This window comes from Lemur catta, chromosome 3 (assembly GCF_020740605.2).
Source record: "Lemur catta isolate mLemCat1 chromosome 3, mLemCat1.pri, whole genome shotgun sequence".
NCBI lineage: Eukaryota > Metazoa > Chordata > Mammalia > Primates > Lemuridae > Lemur > Lemur catta.
The window spans coordinates 44544255-44561448 of NC_059130.1; positions in this window are offsets into that span (position 1 = coordinate 44544255).

Here is a 17194-nt window from a genome sequence, read left to right on the forward strand (position 1 = left end):
GAAAACAATGAACGTAGAAGAAAGAAATACAACTTTGGCAAGAGAAGGTTGAAACTCTGAACTTATCCATCTTGGTTTGCCTTTTCACAGGGGATCTTTGGCAAGGGGTAACTACTGTTGAAAAATAAATTATCATGGAGAGAGACTCAGAATTAAGGAAGAAAAAGAAAACAAAGCTATACAGAAAGCTTCCTCATTCAATAGTATGATAAACTAAATATTTGGGAACATCCACTCAAAATAAAATACTTATCAAATTAAAATCTCACAATACTTTAAATTGAAATTCAGCAAAGAGGATGAAATAAAGATATTTTCAAACAGAGACAATTTACCACTCATCGATGCTCACTGGAAGCCTGACAAAGAGTCTACTTCAGGAAGGAGGAAATTAATATAGTGTGTTATTAGCACAGGGATAGGAAAAAAGATTAACAAAACAGAATGCAGGCAAAGCCCCCAAACAAATCTATTCGTATGTGTAAGTTGATATAAGACAGAGATAGCATTACAATTGAGAAAAGATATTTTCAATAATGGCCCTGGTGTTTGCATAATTGGTTCCCTCACTCACTCACATCATAAACAAACCTACTCCAGGCAGATTGAGGACTTAAATGTGAAAAGTAAAGTTCTAAAATTCTTTGAACATGTTATGGGAAAACATCTTTATGATACCAGGGTAAAAAAGTATAACTTTTTTAAAATGCAAAAAAAATGAAAACCATAAAGAAAAAGCAATTAATTTGACTAAATTAAAATTAGAATAATGAAATTTTGTTCATCAAAAGAAACTATAAAGTGAAAACCCAACCAACAAATGGATAAGAAATATTTGTAGCATCAACAATCAATCAGAAATTAGTATACAAAATATATGAATAGTTCCTACAAATAAATAAAAATATTACAAGCAACACTATAGAAAAATGGAGAAAAGCCAGTATCAGATATTTCACAGAGAAGTAAATACAAATGCAAATTAAACGTTTGAAAAATGCTTAACCCATTGATCATCTGGGATATACCACTTTTAATCAAAACACAATGCACCATGAGATTGGCAAAAATTTAAGGCCTGAAATAAGAAGTGTTTGTGAGGATACGGAACAGAAGAAATCATTATACTGTGTGTTTTAGTGAAAGCTGATACAAATATTTTGCAAAACACTTTTATCTTGTAGAGTTAATTATGTCTGTATCCTAGATCATACACTTCGATTTTTACACATATACATATACCCTAGTCTACAATACCATGTAAACAAACAAAAATGCTATAGCAACCCAGATGTCCAACAACATTAAAATTGACAAATAATAGCTGTTTATAGAATACAAAACCAAAACATAGCCATGAAAATTTATAAACTTCTACTGGAGAATGCTCTGCCCTTAAGCATTGGTGCCTTTACAGGTATGTACATATGTCACATAGGACTGAACCACAGCTAATCTGAGTCTTGGCAGAATGCCTAGTATTTTTCCCAGAACACAAGAGGATCAGTGGCTTATGAGGCCATCTGCCACTCACCTCCCTATCTCTCCCCTAGGTTTCTTATCACTTCCCAGGTACTGATGAGATATGAGCCTTTTTGCAAGGTATAGCTATAGACTATAAAACCACTTAGCACTAGTCCAGAATTGCTTATTAGTAACAGAGTATCCCACAACTGGTATTGTAGTCATTCAATCCCTTTTGTTTTAAGTATCATAATTTGGGGTGTGTTGGGCAGGAACCCTGTTACCTGGCATCTTTGGCTACTCTTTATTTCACTCTCTATGGAAGTAACACACTTAATCTAAAAATAGCTCATTGCATTTAACTGGCTGAATCAGGCCTTAGCCTCACCTTGTCTTGTGTGCTTGACAACTACTGTGATCCCAGTAAACACAGATGAGTCTCAGGAACACAATGTTGTGTGAAAAGCAAATTGCGAAAGTATATTTACTGTATGTTACTGGGCATCAAAGTTCAAACACATATAAAAGTAAGCAGTATGATTTTAAGAGTAAACACAATGGTCAGAATACTGATCAACCCTGAGAGATACGGAGCAGACGCATCTGGAATGGAATGCCAGGGGTCTTTGACAGTATTGGCAATGTTTAAATCTTCAACCAAGGTGAGGGTGCAAGTATATTAATTTTATTAGTCTTTGTACATTAATAATAGCTGTTTGTATGAAATAATCATGCAAACAAAAGCAAATGGGCAAACATCATACACACCAGACCTCCTGTAGCAGTGCTCCTTGAATAAAATGCACAAAAACGTGTCAGTAGCAGGTACACAGTTTTCCGTTACTTATTCATTCTGCAGAGCATAGCCACCTGTCAGGGCTAGGTTTTCTATTCTGGGGGAGCCCCCCTCACCCTTGAGTTGGGGAGACTTTAAGCTGCATGATTAGACAAGTAGCCAGTCACATTTTGGCTTGATCAGGGACCAGGACAAAATGGCAATATGACATTGCAGAACTTTGACTCTAGCTTCATTTTTGATTTGGAGAACAACAGCCCTTCCCCTGCCATAATGAGAAAGCGATGGTCCTATTCAAGTGGCTGCAGCTGTATGATGTAGTAAGCTAGCTGCAGGGCTTGCCTGATCAGTGCTCACAGCTGGGGAAGGCACAGCTCTACTCCTGGCATGCCTGGGGCCTAGGGTCCAAGCCTGTGGTCGACTAGGATTGACTGCCTCAAAAACTGGGCCATAGCAGTTTACATGGAACTTTAAAAGAGGTCAGTTCTTTCTCTGGGAGGCCAGCCTTCAGGAGATGTCTTGCACAGGCTAAATTTTACATCTAGAAATAATTCACAATAATATAAAGATTAATGTTCTGTAAGATGCAAAGTGCTATTGTGTCGTCACACCTATAACTCTGAATTTTTTTACTCCCCTGTATAAAATCCTTCAATGGCTCCACATTGCATATCAAATATATGACATGACAGTTTTCTCTTCTGCTGCTGCCCTCTTGTCCTCATAATCTATTAATATATACTAGGTTAATAATCATTAGCCTAGTATAGAAATTTGTGAAGCTTGGGGATTTCATTTCTCTAACCCACTTATTAAAGATTAGGCTCAGAGCCTAGGAGTTTTAGGTTGCAGTGAGCTATGACACAATTTTTTTCCTCCCTTGAGAACACTTTTCTTTTAAAGAACTGTGGTGGGCATGAGTTTCAACTGTGAAAACAATTGAGCCACTCTCTTACATGGTACAGTGCTGTGATAGACTCTTACTGAAAAATAAAATGTTATTTTCTTGCTGAGACAATGATATCAACTTGCTGATACTACCGGTATAATATCAGCTACATGCTTTATTTTTTTTTATTTTTTTTTTGAGACAGAGTCTCACTCTGTTGCCCGGGCTAGAGTGAGTGCTGTGGCGTCAGCCTAGCTCACAGCAACCTCAAACTCCTGGGCTCAAGGGATCCTACTGCCTCAGCCTCCCAAGTAGCTGGGACTACAGGCATGCGCCACCATGCCCGGCCAATTTTTTCTATATATGTATTTTAGTTGGCCAGATAATTTCTTTCTATTTTTATTAGAGACGGGGTCTCGCTCTTGCTCAGGCGGGTCTCGAACTCCTGACTTCGAGCGATCCACCCACCTCGGCCTCCCAGAGTGCTAGGATTACAGGCGGGAGCCACCGGGCCCCTGGTCAGCTACATGCTTTAAATGATAATATCTATTTACTCTCTATAACAATTCTAGGAGCTCAGTGATATTCTCACTTTATAGCTGCAGAAAATGAAGCTTAGAAAGGTTATATAATTAGCGCAATGTCACACAGCAAATTGTAGAGTCAGAATTTTAACTTAGTCCTATTTGATTCCAAAGCCCATTCTCCTAAATTTTTCCTATGTTACAGTGGAAGGAATATAAGTTCTGGATTCAGAAAGAATTGAATTCAAATACCTATTAAGTTACTTACAGAAAGGAAGGAAAGATTGAGATGATTGGTTTTCGTGTGTTGATGTTAGCATCTTGATAAAACTTGTGCCAAGAAGATTATAGAGAAATTTTATTATTGGATTAACAGAAAATATTTTACTTCTACACATGAAACACAATTTTTAATTTAATATAACTTTAACAACTATGTATCTGCTCTGTATCTAAAAATGTTCTAAACACTATGAATCATATATAGGCTGCTCTCAAAAAATATCTGAACTCACTATGTGCTCAGAAATATTTCCTTGTCTCTGTTATTTTCATTGTATACCAGACAGCTGCTAGGTCTATAATGCAGATTTTTAAGACTCTCATGGTACCTTTGAAGATAAAAATTACACTATTATGAAAATGATTGCTTAAGGAATGAATGATTTGGGGGTGATAGGGAAATAGTCTAATATTAGATTGTGATGATGTTTGCACAACTTTATAAATTTACTAAAAACCATTGAATTGTACACTTAAAATGGGTGAAATTTATGGTATGTAAATTACACCTCAATAAAGCTGTTAAAAATTGTCATGAAAAATGTAGCTGCCATAATATCATATGCAGATAGGATTAAAACTGCAAAACTCAATGTTTTGCAGTGTATGAATAGTAGCATATAAAGTACTTATCAAACACATCTAGGTATTATTGCTAGAAATGGTATGATTTTATGCAATAACTTTGGTTTGATCTTTGAATACTAAGAAAAAAACTGCTGTAGTAGTGATAAGACGCCCCACTTGATCATCTCCAGTAGGCCCCTGAGCCCTCTGCTCACTAGGCCCAACCTTGGGGTTCTCTCTCTGTCTCTGCAGAGCTCAGTTTTGGCAAAAATCCTAAGTCACCTTAGAAAGAATCCCACTCTCAGTACCTGATCACCTTCAGTATCTGACCAAATTCCTCCTCCTCCTTCCTTGGTATCTGATCATATTGGCCTGCCTTCAGCAAGAATCCTATCAAGTCCTTTGAGCCACAGCCTCCTCTAACCCCCAGAGCTTCCTCTTAGTAAATTGCCATCCACTGACCTCCACCCTGCTCCTTGGCTATAAATTCCCATTCGCCTGGCTGTATTTGGAATTGAGCCTAGTTGTATACTGAGATCTCTTTCCCCCTATTGTAACAGTGCTGAACAAAATCTGTTTTCACTGCTTCAGCTTCTGTCTGGCTCTCCTTTTCCCTAGTGGGTTTTGGTGCCACAACTCAGATCTGGATTAGACCAACATTGAACCCTCAGAAAGGGCAACCAGTCCTCTCAGTGCACACCAACACCCTTGTCTCAGGTCTGCTTGCTCATCTGGGTAGCTGGTGGTGAGTCCAGCTCCAAAATCCAGTGCTCCACATACATGTCCACTGAAGCATAGTGAAGACAGACTTTGATTCTTAAGATTCTACGTATACTCTCTGAAGCTGGATTAAGGCCCAGGCTTCTGCATTTGAAAATGCCCACTTAGCTGGAAGTCTTTCTTCCTGGCTCTTTTTTGGAGTGGGGACCCGTTCCCTGACTCCTGGGCCTGGCCCTGGGCTGAAAGATTTTTCTTCTGGCTCTTTGTGAGGCCTCTCAGTTCTGTTCTCTCTGTTTTCCTGCTTTTCCTCTGGGGACTTCTCAGTCTACTGAAAACCCCCTTCTCAGACCTCAGGTGACTATGTGCTTCCCTACTAGGGCCCTGACACTGTCCACTTTCTTTCCCACTGGCAAAACTTTACTAAAACTCTGAGCTACAGTGACCCTTCTGAGGCCCCTGGGATGTTCCCAAATTTATCCAAGAGGAGTCCTAGAGGAAGAAGGAACAAAATCTTTGGCTGCACAATGGTTCACTTATTTTACTTGGTAAAAGAAGCCAAAAATGGTGAAATACCTCAAACCTCACTCAAACTATCGAGGCTCTTAAACAACGTCTTCAGAAAAATTTTTATGACCTAATATACCTCCTAAAGCCCCACACAGCACCCCATATTCCCCTCCCAGCTCTCCTTTATTTCCTTCTCTCCCAGAATGTCCTCCAGCCCCTCAATTCCATGTAGCCACGAGGTTCACTGGGCCCTCGTCTCCTGCACATGAAGCCAGAATGAGGCCAGTGCCCATTCTCAAGGGAGGCCAACACAAGAGAGAATATTTAAACCACACCATCACCAAAGACTTTCCTGAGCCCCAAAATGAAAGGGAAAGGTTTACTGAACAATTTAGAATTAATCTAGGTTCATACTTTCCAGATTCTACACTTTATATCAACTTACCTACCTACTAGGTGGGCCTGGATATAGCTCCCTTTGGGTTGAAAAGGCCAAATGAACCACCATTTCCAAAGACCTTCAAGGGTCTTATACTAACCCCTGACTCCCATCAGAGACTGAGGGAAGTAAGAGAAAAATTACTAGCAACTATGTGTCATATCTATCCCACCAAAACTGATTGAGCATGTATCCAGAACTATAAACAACAATGGGATGGCAAACTATTGCTAGTGATTACGAGCAACATGGAAAGAGCATTCCGAGTTGGAACTGACTTCTCAAATAATTTCTGCTCTGGCCAAAATCTTTGTAATTTATCTTAGATCAGAGCTCCATGACACATTAAAGAAAAATAATATTAATTGGCAAAATACAAACATATCTGAGCCCCAGACATTAGCCCAGGATTATAAAGATAATATTTTGAAAAAAAATTGAAAAATACCTCATGCAAGCTTATGGCATTGCAATTAAATAGTTGGAAAACCTAAAAAATGTAACCCATGAAATACTTCAAAATCAAGGGCTCCCACTGATCTGGACACTTGTATGTATTTAAGGAAAAAAAACACTGGGCCCAGAATTGTCCAGCCTTCAAGAGAAGGGGAAAAGCCCAAGTTCACTCCTCACCAGAGAATTACTGACTCTTCTCCAGGAAAGTAAATGTTCAATCCCTCAGCTACCACTAAACTCAGAAAGAAAAATAACCCTACAAGTTGAAGAGCACCTGACCATGCTTCTCATAGGTGCTGGGACAATACATTCTACCCTTAATACCACCTCATTTCCTGTCCCCCTTCCTCAGAGTCACCAAACTTTGCCAGTGGTGGGTTTAGATATTTTACCTCGTAAATTGCTTTTATCTCAACCTCTCAATATTTCTATGAGATTTCTTAAAGCTTAACGCAACTTCCTTCTCAGCTCCACCATTGCAGTTAACCTGGTAGGAAGGAATCTTCTCATGAATTGGGCTATAAAACTTTACTATGCCCTCAAAGGACTCCGATGGGTTGCTGACTCCTCCTTTTCACCTCTATGTCTCCTAACAACTTTGTCTGACTTCCCTGAGATCTTTTGTCCCCTTCAGCCTAGCACTTATTTAACTAAGGATTTAAATAAACTATTAGACAGAATTCCCCCTTTCTTATGGGCAAAAGTATCCACCAATATTGGACCCATTTAGGATGCAGAACACCTTGTGGTAGAAATAGATCCTTCCATGCCCCTTCCCAAGGTTTCCCAATATCACTTAAAACCAGAAAGGACTTGAAGGAATCTGCCTGATAATCCAAGGTTTATTAAGCAAAAAGTTTCTGGTCCCCACTTCTAATCCATGCAATACTCCCATTTGGTCATTAAAAATGCAATGGGAAAAAATATCAGTTAGTCCAAGATCTGAGATCTATCAGTAAAATTGTCAAACCTAAATTTCTCATGGTGCTTCATCCCAATGGTATCTTGTCTGCTATCTCTTCCAACACCTGACATTTCACAGTCATTCATTTGTGTTCCCCATTTTTCAGTATTCCCCTTCATAAAGAATCTCAATATTTACTTACCTTCAACTGGGAAAACCAACAATATACGTGGTCTGTTATGCCCTGAGGATATTGAGGTCCTAAGTACCAATTTGAGGGACTTAAAATTCCCAAGAACCTCCACTTTAATCTAATATGTAGATGACCTCCTTCTATGTTCTGACATTTATGACAACTCCCTTTTGGACATTGAACACCTTCTTAAGGCATTAGCAAGGAAGAGCCATAAGGTGGTTAGAGAAAAATTCAAATATGCTTACTCTGTCAGATATCTGGGTCACCATATTTCAACCACAGGTAAAACTATCTCCACAGATTGAGCCTCAACTATTAACATTTCCTTCCCCTGAAATAAAATGGCAACTGAGAGGTTTTGTGGGATCTTGTGGGATATGGCAGAATGTGGACAACTAGCTTCTCTATGATTGGCTGACCCCTCTTTGCCATAACCAGGGAGTCATCCCCAGCCCCAGTAGTCTGGAACCCGCTATCCAAAGATGCTTTCAAGAACCTTAAGGGCATTCTACTTTCACATCCATTCTTGGATTTCCCAATTATGTCCCGCCTTTTTCCTTGACTTTGCAAGAAAGACAGGGTCATGCCCTTGGAATGTTATCCCAAAAGCATAATGGACACCAAAGACCTCTGGGATATCATAGTTTGGCCTTAAACCCAATAGCTAAAGCATATCTCCCTTGCCTGTAAACCATGGCCACAAATGCTAAACTTGTCTAAGCTACTTCGATTTAGTATTAGGTTACCTGTTTGACATATGTGTTCCTCATGCGTGCAGACTCTATTGTTTAATGAAAACACACAAGACTTTTCTGTGTCTTCACTTACCTCTTATGAAATTTTATTACTTTCTCTCGAGCACGTCACTGCACATCACTGTCAAAATCTTAAGCCTGCCACCTTTATGCACTGACAGGATACCCCATGACTGTGTTGCTAACACTAGATCATTATCTTGTCCTAGGCTAGATTTATCAGGAAAAAGCCCTCCTCCAAGTTGCCCTCATTCTTTATGTCAATGCTCATATCTTCAGAGGGAGGCTGGAACCTTCTAGACCAGTTATGCCATCACTGATCAACATAAACCTCTTGAATATTAAGCCCTGCCTAATATTAAATCAGCCCAGGTGGCCAAGTTAATTTCTCTTTCTTGGGCTTGCACAAGAACAGAGAGAAGAAAGATTACCATTTATGCTGATAGCCACTTTGCCTTTGGGGTAGTACACAATTTCAATGTGTTATGGAAACAGAGAAGATTCATGACAGCAGTCAAAAATGGACCCTAAATAACATAACTTCTAGAGGCATTGTTATTACTCTGGCAGATCACTATAGTTGAAACTGAGAGACAGCACAAAAAGTTCAGACGAGGCCTGTGGAAATAAATTGGTTGATAAACATTCTAAATTAGCAATCTCTTCCTTAACCACGAAAGAAATCCAAGTGGTTTCCAATCTTTGGGACTATGTCCCTTGGGTTCCATTTCAAGGCTCTAGACCCCTGAGGGAACTATTTTCCCTCCTTTGAGGGAAACAAATTCTTTAGGGTGACTCCTAAGAAAATAATAAAAGAGATGTACATGGCCCAAAGAACAGCTTCCAACTCAGAAAGAATTGGATGTGAAAAAGTCAGATGGTCAATACACTCATATGAAGTCTGAAAACACCAAAGTGGCTGCTTGGTAGTTCCTAAGTCTATCTCTCATGTCATTGTATATAGTTTAGACAGAATGTCTCATCATGGAAAGGACAAAATGTGGGATATATTAAACAAACAGTAGTTTGGGTCCTTTAGCTTTTATTGGGACCAATCGGTTGCCACATACCTTATAACATAACCCTGGAAAATCTGTACAGGTGGAGCAAGAAAGAGAAGCAGCTCCATCCAGACCCTTTCTTTATGGCAAATAGATTTTATTCAGTTACCAAAAGCATGAATCTACCAATATGGACTCACTTGAGCCTGCATGTTTTCTAAACAGTTAGAGGCTTTCCCCTGCTGAAATGCCTCAGCAACATCAGTTGCCACAGTTTTCCTAGAATGAATTTTCCCCACTTGGGATATCCTCTCTCCCAACTCTAGTGATGTAGATCATATTTCAATAACAAAATTACATAGGAAATTAGAAGGGGGGCAAAGGCCCCACTGCTCTTACCATCCTCAATCATCAGGCACCATAGAAAGAGTTAGCAGCATCCTCAAGACCAACCTGGCTAACCTGTCTGAAAAATTGGACTTACCATGGCTGTGAGTGCTGCCCATTGCTCTTACGACTCTCAGATCTGCATCCCTATCATCACATAAGGTATCCACTTTTGAAATTATCACAGGAAAACCCATGAGGAAGCTTTATGTATCTCAGGTAGTGGAGGATTCTAACTTGGCTCAATCTGACATCTTTAGATACTGGCAAGGGTTAATAAAATATGCTCAATCATATAACCAACAAGTAAAGGCTGCCTTTCCTTTAGAACTTCCTGACTGTACCTTACATGACTTATAAGTAAGTGATCTGGTATTCTGGAAATGCTACCATAAGAAAATTAATCTTGAGCCCAGATGGAAGTGACCTTACACTGTTTTACTCATTGCTAACACTGCTGTCAAATTACAGGGTGTCCAATTTTGAGTTCATGTTTCACGACTAAAGAAATAAAAGCTATTCAGACTGGAAAAGTATTCAAACTGAGGCAGCTCTACCGAGAGCTTCCAGAATCAAGCACAGGTCGCTTAGAGGAAAGAAGAACGCCTCTTCTTTCCTGGAACAAGAGGAGGGACTAACAAGACGCTTCCCTTGACCAACTTCAGGAAGTTCCTCTGAGCCCTCTGCTCGACAAGACCCGACCTTGGGCTTCCCTCTCTTATTCTGTAGAATCCAGTTTTAACTAGAATCCTGCTAAGTCAGTTTAGAGAAAATCCTTACCCTCAATATCTGACACCTTTAATATCTAACCAAATTCCTCCTCATGCTCCCATGCTATCTGGTCATGCTGGCCTGTCTCCAGCAAGGATCCTGTCAAGTCAACTGAGACAGAATCTCCTCTTACCCTTGATGCTTCCTCTAAGTAATTTCCTTCCACCTGCCTAACCCTGCTCCTTGGCTGTAAATTTCCATCTACCCAGCTCTATTTGGAATTGAGCCTAGTTCTGTCCTGGGATCTCTTTCCCCCTACTACAATAGTGCTGAATAAAATCTGTTTTTACCACTTTAACTGCTGTCAGCCCTGGTTTTTCTTTGACAGTGGTCTATCTTCAGAACTTTCAAGGATGAATCTCAGCCTTAGCTAAAATCTACTCAGCATTTTCATTAGTGACCTTAAGGAGATGTAGACCAAAGATTTCTATGATTGGTGGCTAAAACAAGGCTGAAGTAAAAGTGATATATTGATACCTGAATCAGGATTCCCCAACCTTCTACCCAGGGAGGTAGATTTAGAAGGCTAAAATAATAGGCCAAAATCAGCAAAAGTACATTTAAGATAAAATCATCAATGCATATTTCTGCATATAGGTTTTTGTAAGAATTGATGTTGAGAAGACAAATGGGTAATTCTTTAATTACTTAATGAGCATTTGTGCTAAGATGGGCATTTAAGCAGACTTTAAGTAGTGCAAACGGTTCACTTAGAGACTCATACAGACCACCAGGCCTCACTTCCCCCTACGCTGGTCCGACCACACATGTAGTGTTTGCCTGTTTCTTTATCCTACTTTGTTTGAGAAATAGGCACTGAACCAAACACTATACTGCAACCCCCTGCTAGAACTCCTAGAAACCTTTGGAAGCTATTTGTCTATGCTCAGTAAAATTATATTTTAGCTATGCTTTGTAGAGTTCAAATTGGTAGACCCACTTTTTATTTCCAATACTTGCTATTATTTATTCATTCTATTCAAGAGAGCTGTCTATAAAATAGAAAAAAAATCTATAATATTATCAGTAAAGTAGCAAAAAAGTCTTATTTTAGCTAATAAAAAAGTCACATTTTCTATCTCAAATTATTTCCATGAGACTCTTCTGTGGGAGGAAAAAAATAAATACCTTCAATTTTGCAAGCTGCCCCAGGCTCTGGGAAACCAGACATGAAATAGTTGAGATGGCCAAAGGTTGTCACTGGGGACTAGGGATTAGAACCTGGTCAAAGCAGCAAATAAAAAAAATTTAAAAAGCTCTTAAAAGAATCTGACAAGGGAAGCTTAAATCTTATTTTAAAGGGTTGGGTTGTACTAAGCCTTGAAAAATTCAATTCTCTGGAGGACTATATCTCACTAAGAAAGCTCCACGTAAGTTTATCATGTATCCAACACCTAGACATTGGGCCTTGGAGACCACTAGGATAATATTTCCTCTGGATTAGCACTGAAGCTTGGGAGTGACATTTGTACGAGGCATACTTTAAACTCTAAGGCTTTTCCTATTATAAAATGATAATTCTGAAGGGGGAAAAAAGTGCTTACTGCAAAGGGAAGTTGCCATGATTTATGTGTCTTGGACAATCTTCCTTTTTCACACAGAATAACTTATCAGACTGAGTATGTTTTGTGTTTCCTTTTGTTTTTAACTGTTGTTGTCTTTCAATTGATATTAAATGTTGGCCGTATTTGTTTTAATGTGTTTTTTATTTTTTCTGTTCCACCATGTCCAGATGAATGATTATATAAATGCTGGTGGCACCAGCAATTAAATTGCACATGCAGCACAAAAACATTTTTAGAAAATGCCAGCCTTAGGTCAGGGTAACCTCTGGTGCCTTACTGACTAGTCCTTCTCTGCACAGACTCAGTGGCCACTCTCGAGCTCTGGCTCTCAGGCTCTGGAGCTCTGATGAAAGCCAGACAATAATGAAGTGAGGCTGAAAAGCTGTCCCTCGTTCACTCTCAGTGCATCTATCAAGATCTCTGGCTCACTGTGAAATCTCCTATCATTGCAGTTATAAATGTTACTTCAGATGAATTAAATATCTAGTGACAGCCAAAGTCATAAACTGCTTGACTCCCTTGGGTCATTTTTTCAGGCTAATTTTAATAGCACTTTGGCAGGCATGTGTGTTTTGTGCAGTTGTGAACGTTAGCGGGTTTGGGGGACATAATTTAAAAGACTGCATCTCTATATGTGCATTTGTGTGCATCCATCCAGGGTATCTGGAGAGTAAACATGACAGACTTGCGATTGAAGCCAAATGAAGCCTGCTAACTTTTGTCCCACTTCCTAACTGCAGGCTGGGGATTCCTAATTGACTCATCTCTTTTACAAATCCGTGAAACCTGCCAGTAGTGGGACTGGGTAACAGATTGTGGCTGGATCACAGCAAATCCATCACCTCTGGTAGAAAAACAACTGCCAGATTTACTGACTAGATCAGTAGAATGGTCATTATACAGAGAATTCATCCTTCTCAAAAGTAAAATGAATCTTGAAACATAAGCCAAGTATAGAAGACAATAGTTTTTTATACTTCCATATATTCTATAGAATAAAGATTAGAAACCTGGTATGAAAAAATTCCTGCCTTCATGTTTCTGACCCATTCCATCCTCACCTTGCTGTTTCTTTTTGCCATCACTTATTTGTTATCCCCATCCTCACCTCCTACACTTCTTTTACTTGGACCCTGAAAGTTTTTATTGAGACCTGAAAGTTATAGTTAATTCTTGAGTTGTATGAAAGTTCTGCACACACTCAGAGTAGTTTTACTAAATTTTATCAAAGTTTAGGACATACACATTTTTAGAAAACAGTAAAAACCGATGGTTCTTAGAGTTAGGCAACTCTGAAACCACATTTAAAATCAGCATTAACCAGTGTTACACAAGAATAACTTAAGACTAATATTCTAATATGGTGATTGAAATCAAAATTCCAGATTTGAAGAACCACATGAGGCAGTGATTAAGAACAATATTATTGTTTTTAATAATAGAAGAGTAGGTATGCAGATCAGCTAGGACTTTATAGAATTTAGTGTATAGCATCTGAGGGGGAGGGAGCAAATCCTAAAGCTTAGAACACTAACAGTTAGGGAAATGATGCAAGGTTAGTGCTTGGGTTAGATCTAATATGTAACGAAAGTTGATGCCTAAACAGACTATCTTACACTTATTCATTCATTAAAGTATAGTTTTTTAGCCCAGAAGTTCAAGGCTGCTGTGAACTATGATCATGTCACTGCATTCCAGCCTGGGTGACAGAGCAAGACTCTGTCTCTGAAAAAAAAAAAAAAAAAAAGTTTTTTGACTACCTTTCATGATTCATACACTATACTAGGCAGTAGGGGTCAAACTGAGAACAAAAGTAGCCTCAATTCTACATCCTCATGAAGCTTACAGTCTAGAGGGAGCAATAGAAATTAGCCAGATGACACGTATATGTGTAAGTATGTGTCTCTGCAATGAGTGCTGAGAAGGAGAGGCACACAATGCTAGGAGAGCCTATCAAAGGTGGGTAGGATTTAGTCAGAGAAAACTGCCCTGAGAAATTGACCCTTGAGCTAAGATCTGAGAAATAAGCAGGAATTAACTAGAAGCACAATTGGAGGGAAAGAAGGCTACCCTCCATTAAAGTAAATTTGACAGTGTTGCTGGTTTTTTAAAGGTAATTTATTGACTTAATGACTGTTAAGACTAGGATGACAAGATATTAGAAAAAGCAGTATAAATGGGCAGGCATATTTTTTAAAACATGTTTTCTCCCCAACAAATCAAACGGCCTGACTCAAGCCCCTTGCCTGGCTCTATTTCCCGACTCTTTCCCCCCTGCCCCCTACCCTTGCCCCTGTTAGAATATGGCTTTGCTCCTGGAGTAAATTAAGCCGAGAGACGGGGGGGGGGGGGGGGGGGGGGGGCGCGGGAGCATTCCAAGGAGAGAGAATAGTTTATGCAAAGATTCTATGGCTCAGGCAAGAAGCAATCCATGCAGAGCTTTATAGATCATATCAAAGAATTCTGCCTTCATTCTAAAAACATAGAAAGCCATTTTGGGTGTCTCAAGCAAAAAGGAAATAGGGTGGAAATGGAGCTGACATCACCACGTTTATGTTTTAGAAAGAGCACTCTTGTCTACAATGTGGAAAACAGATGGAGACAGTAAAATGATGAAAAGTTTGATTATGTAAGTAAACTTTGCATCAGAAATATTACTAAAATGAAGTGTCTCTGTCACATCATATGGAAGAAGGATATAATAATCACTTTTCAATGTATTCATTGAAACAGTTATTGTGCACCATGTACTGCTTTAGTTACTGAGGCTATATTCGTGACAAAGCAAAGATCTCAGCCTTTCCAGAGTTTACATACTAGACAAAATATAAATGTAAACAATATGGTTCATTAAAAATAAGTGCCATGTATTAAATAAAAAGAAAAAATGATCAGGATAAGGGGAAATTGGAGGGAGAAGAGAAGATGGCACGTAGTTTTAAACAGGGCAATCAGGAGAGTCTTCTTGAGAAGGTATGTTTTAATCAAAGACTTGAAAGAAGTGAAGGCATCCACCTTTCAGATGTCTCAGTGAACACCCTTTTGGCCGATGAGCCGCCAGTGCAAAGTCGCTAAGGTGGAAGCATGTCTGGCATGCTCATGGGACAGCTGGAGGCCAGTGTGCCTGGAGCAGAGTAAGCATCTGGGAGGGAAGTTGAGATGAGACCGGAGAAGTAACAGGGCCCATAGCAGGAAGGGCCTTGAAGGTCATTCTAAGGATGTGAATGGTACTATAAGTGAAATAGGGAGTCACTGGAAGATTTCGAATAGATAGTGACATGATCTGACTTCTTTTTAAAAATTATCACCGTGCTGCTGTGTTGAAAATGGGCTATAGCAAGGCAGAAGTGGAAACAGGGACACCTGTTAGGAGGTTTCTGCAGTAACGCATGTGAGAAATGATGAGAGTTCAGACCATCATCTCTGGACAGCCAAAAGACAGCAGTGGCAGATAGAAGACAATACAGGAAGATTTTCAAAATTCTGAAAAAAAAAAAAAAAAACGGTTTCCATACTAAAAGGCTAGTACTCAGCCAAACTATCAATTGTGGAGTGTAAGAAGAATAATGGCATTTGTTACATGAAGAAAGCACCAAAAATTACCTCCTGCGCACCATCTCAGGGGAAGATATTGAAGACTGTGTTACACCAAAATGAGAGCATAAACCAAGAGGAAGAAAAATGAGAATATAAATTCTGAGACAAAATCTTTGCAATTTTATTTGAATAAAGAACACAACAGAATCTTGAATTTTTTTTTCATTCATAATTATTTTCTAACTCAACAAACAAGCCTCAGAAGCATTTATAATTTTTCACCCAAAAAATGTCCATTTGAATATTATTGCCAGGGCAACAAATTATTAAGTAAGACAAACAGTTGGATTTGCAGATTTTAGAAGTCATGTATTATATTTCACAGGACATAGCAACAAACTCTAATGTCTAAATGTCCAAAAGATTCCTTAGTACAAATAATACTTCCAAGAACAGTTTTAAACAAATGACATATTAGGCAAATATATTTTTACACAAATCTTAAGCTAGACAGGAGAGCAAAACTCCTTTTCTAAACTTTTCAAATCATCACTTTATCGGGGTGTTTTATGATGCAAAAAAGTATCTGCTTTACACAACTGTAAGTAATGAAGGAACATTTTTTTCTCTTGATTTTTCTCAGATTTCTTTCACCAGCTGTTAGGAAGGCCTGAAATGTTTAAGCCTAAAAATTGGAATTCCATTAGTCAGCACTGAGAATAAAATTAGCCCAAGGTTTATGTCATGAAATTAAAGGGCAGAATGTGATTATTCAAAAATGAACTACAGGGCATGTAGTATTTTGACTCTACAGGATCCAGGAAAATAGGGAATCCATCTTAAAAGAAGAAAAAAAATCCCCAGGATGTTAGTGAAAAGAAACCACCATGATGGCAGCATGTAGCATTTCTAGAAAGTCACCAGTCCTGTCTGGAGCAAAAGGATGGAAGTATCCAGGAGGAACCACATAGACTACCCCATATGTCGAATATAGCGGGAAGAGATTAAGAGTGTTGCGATGAACTTGTGATAAGTACCTAGAAAATTAAGGAACTAAAAGGAGGTATTTATTGATTCCAGAGAAAACCAAAAGTTATAAAAGAATAAAAAATAGAATCTTTATAATTTACATATACAGCTATAAATATCATTTATATAATCATAATAATACAAATATTGAACATGAATTTAACAAAATTATGACATAACATCTCGAAAAAATGGGAGAAGTGGAGTGAGGGTAGCAAGCAGGGGTGCAAGAAACCTGAATCTTCATTTGCCACCATAAGGACGTCAATAGAAACTACAGCTATTAATACATCTTGTCAACATCTATTAGCAAGGATGGTAGTAGAACCTAAAACTGAAAAACACACAGAAATAGTGGTAGAAGTCTGTTACTTAGAAATAAGCTGATAAATGCAAAAAAAATTT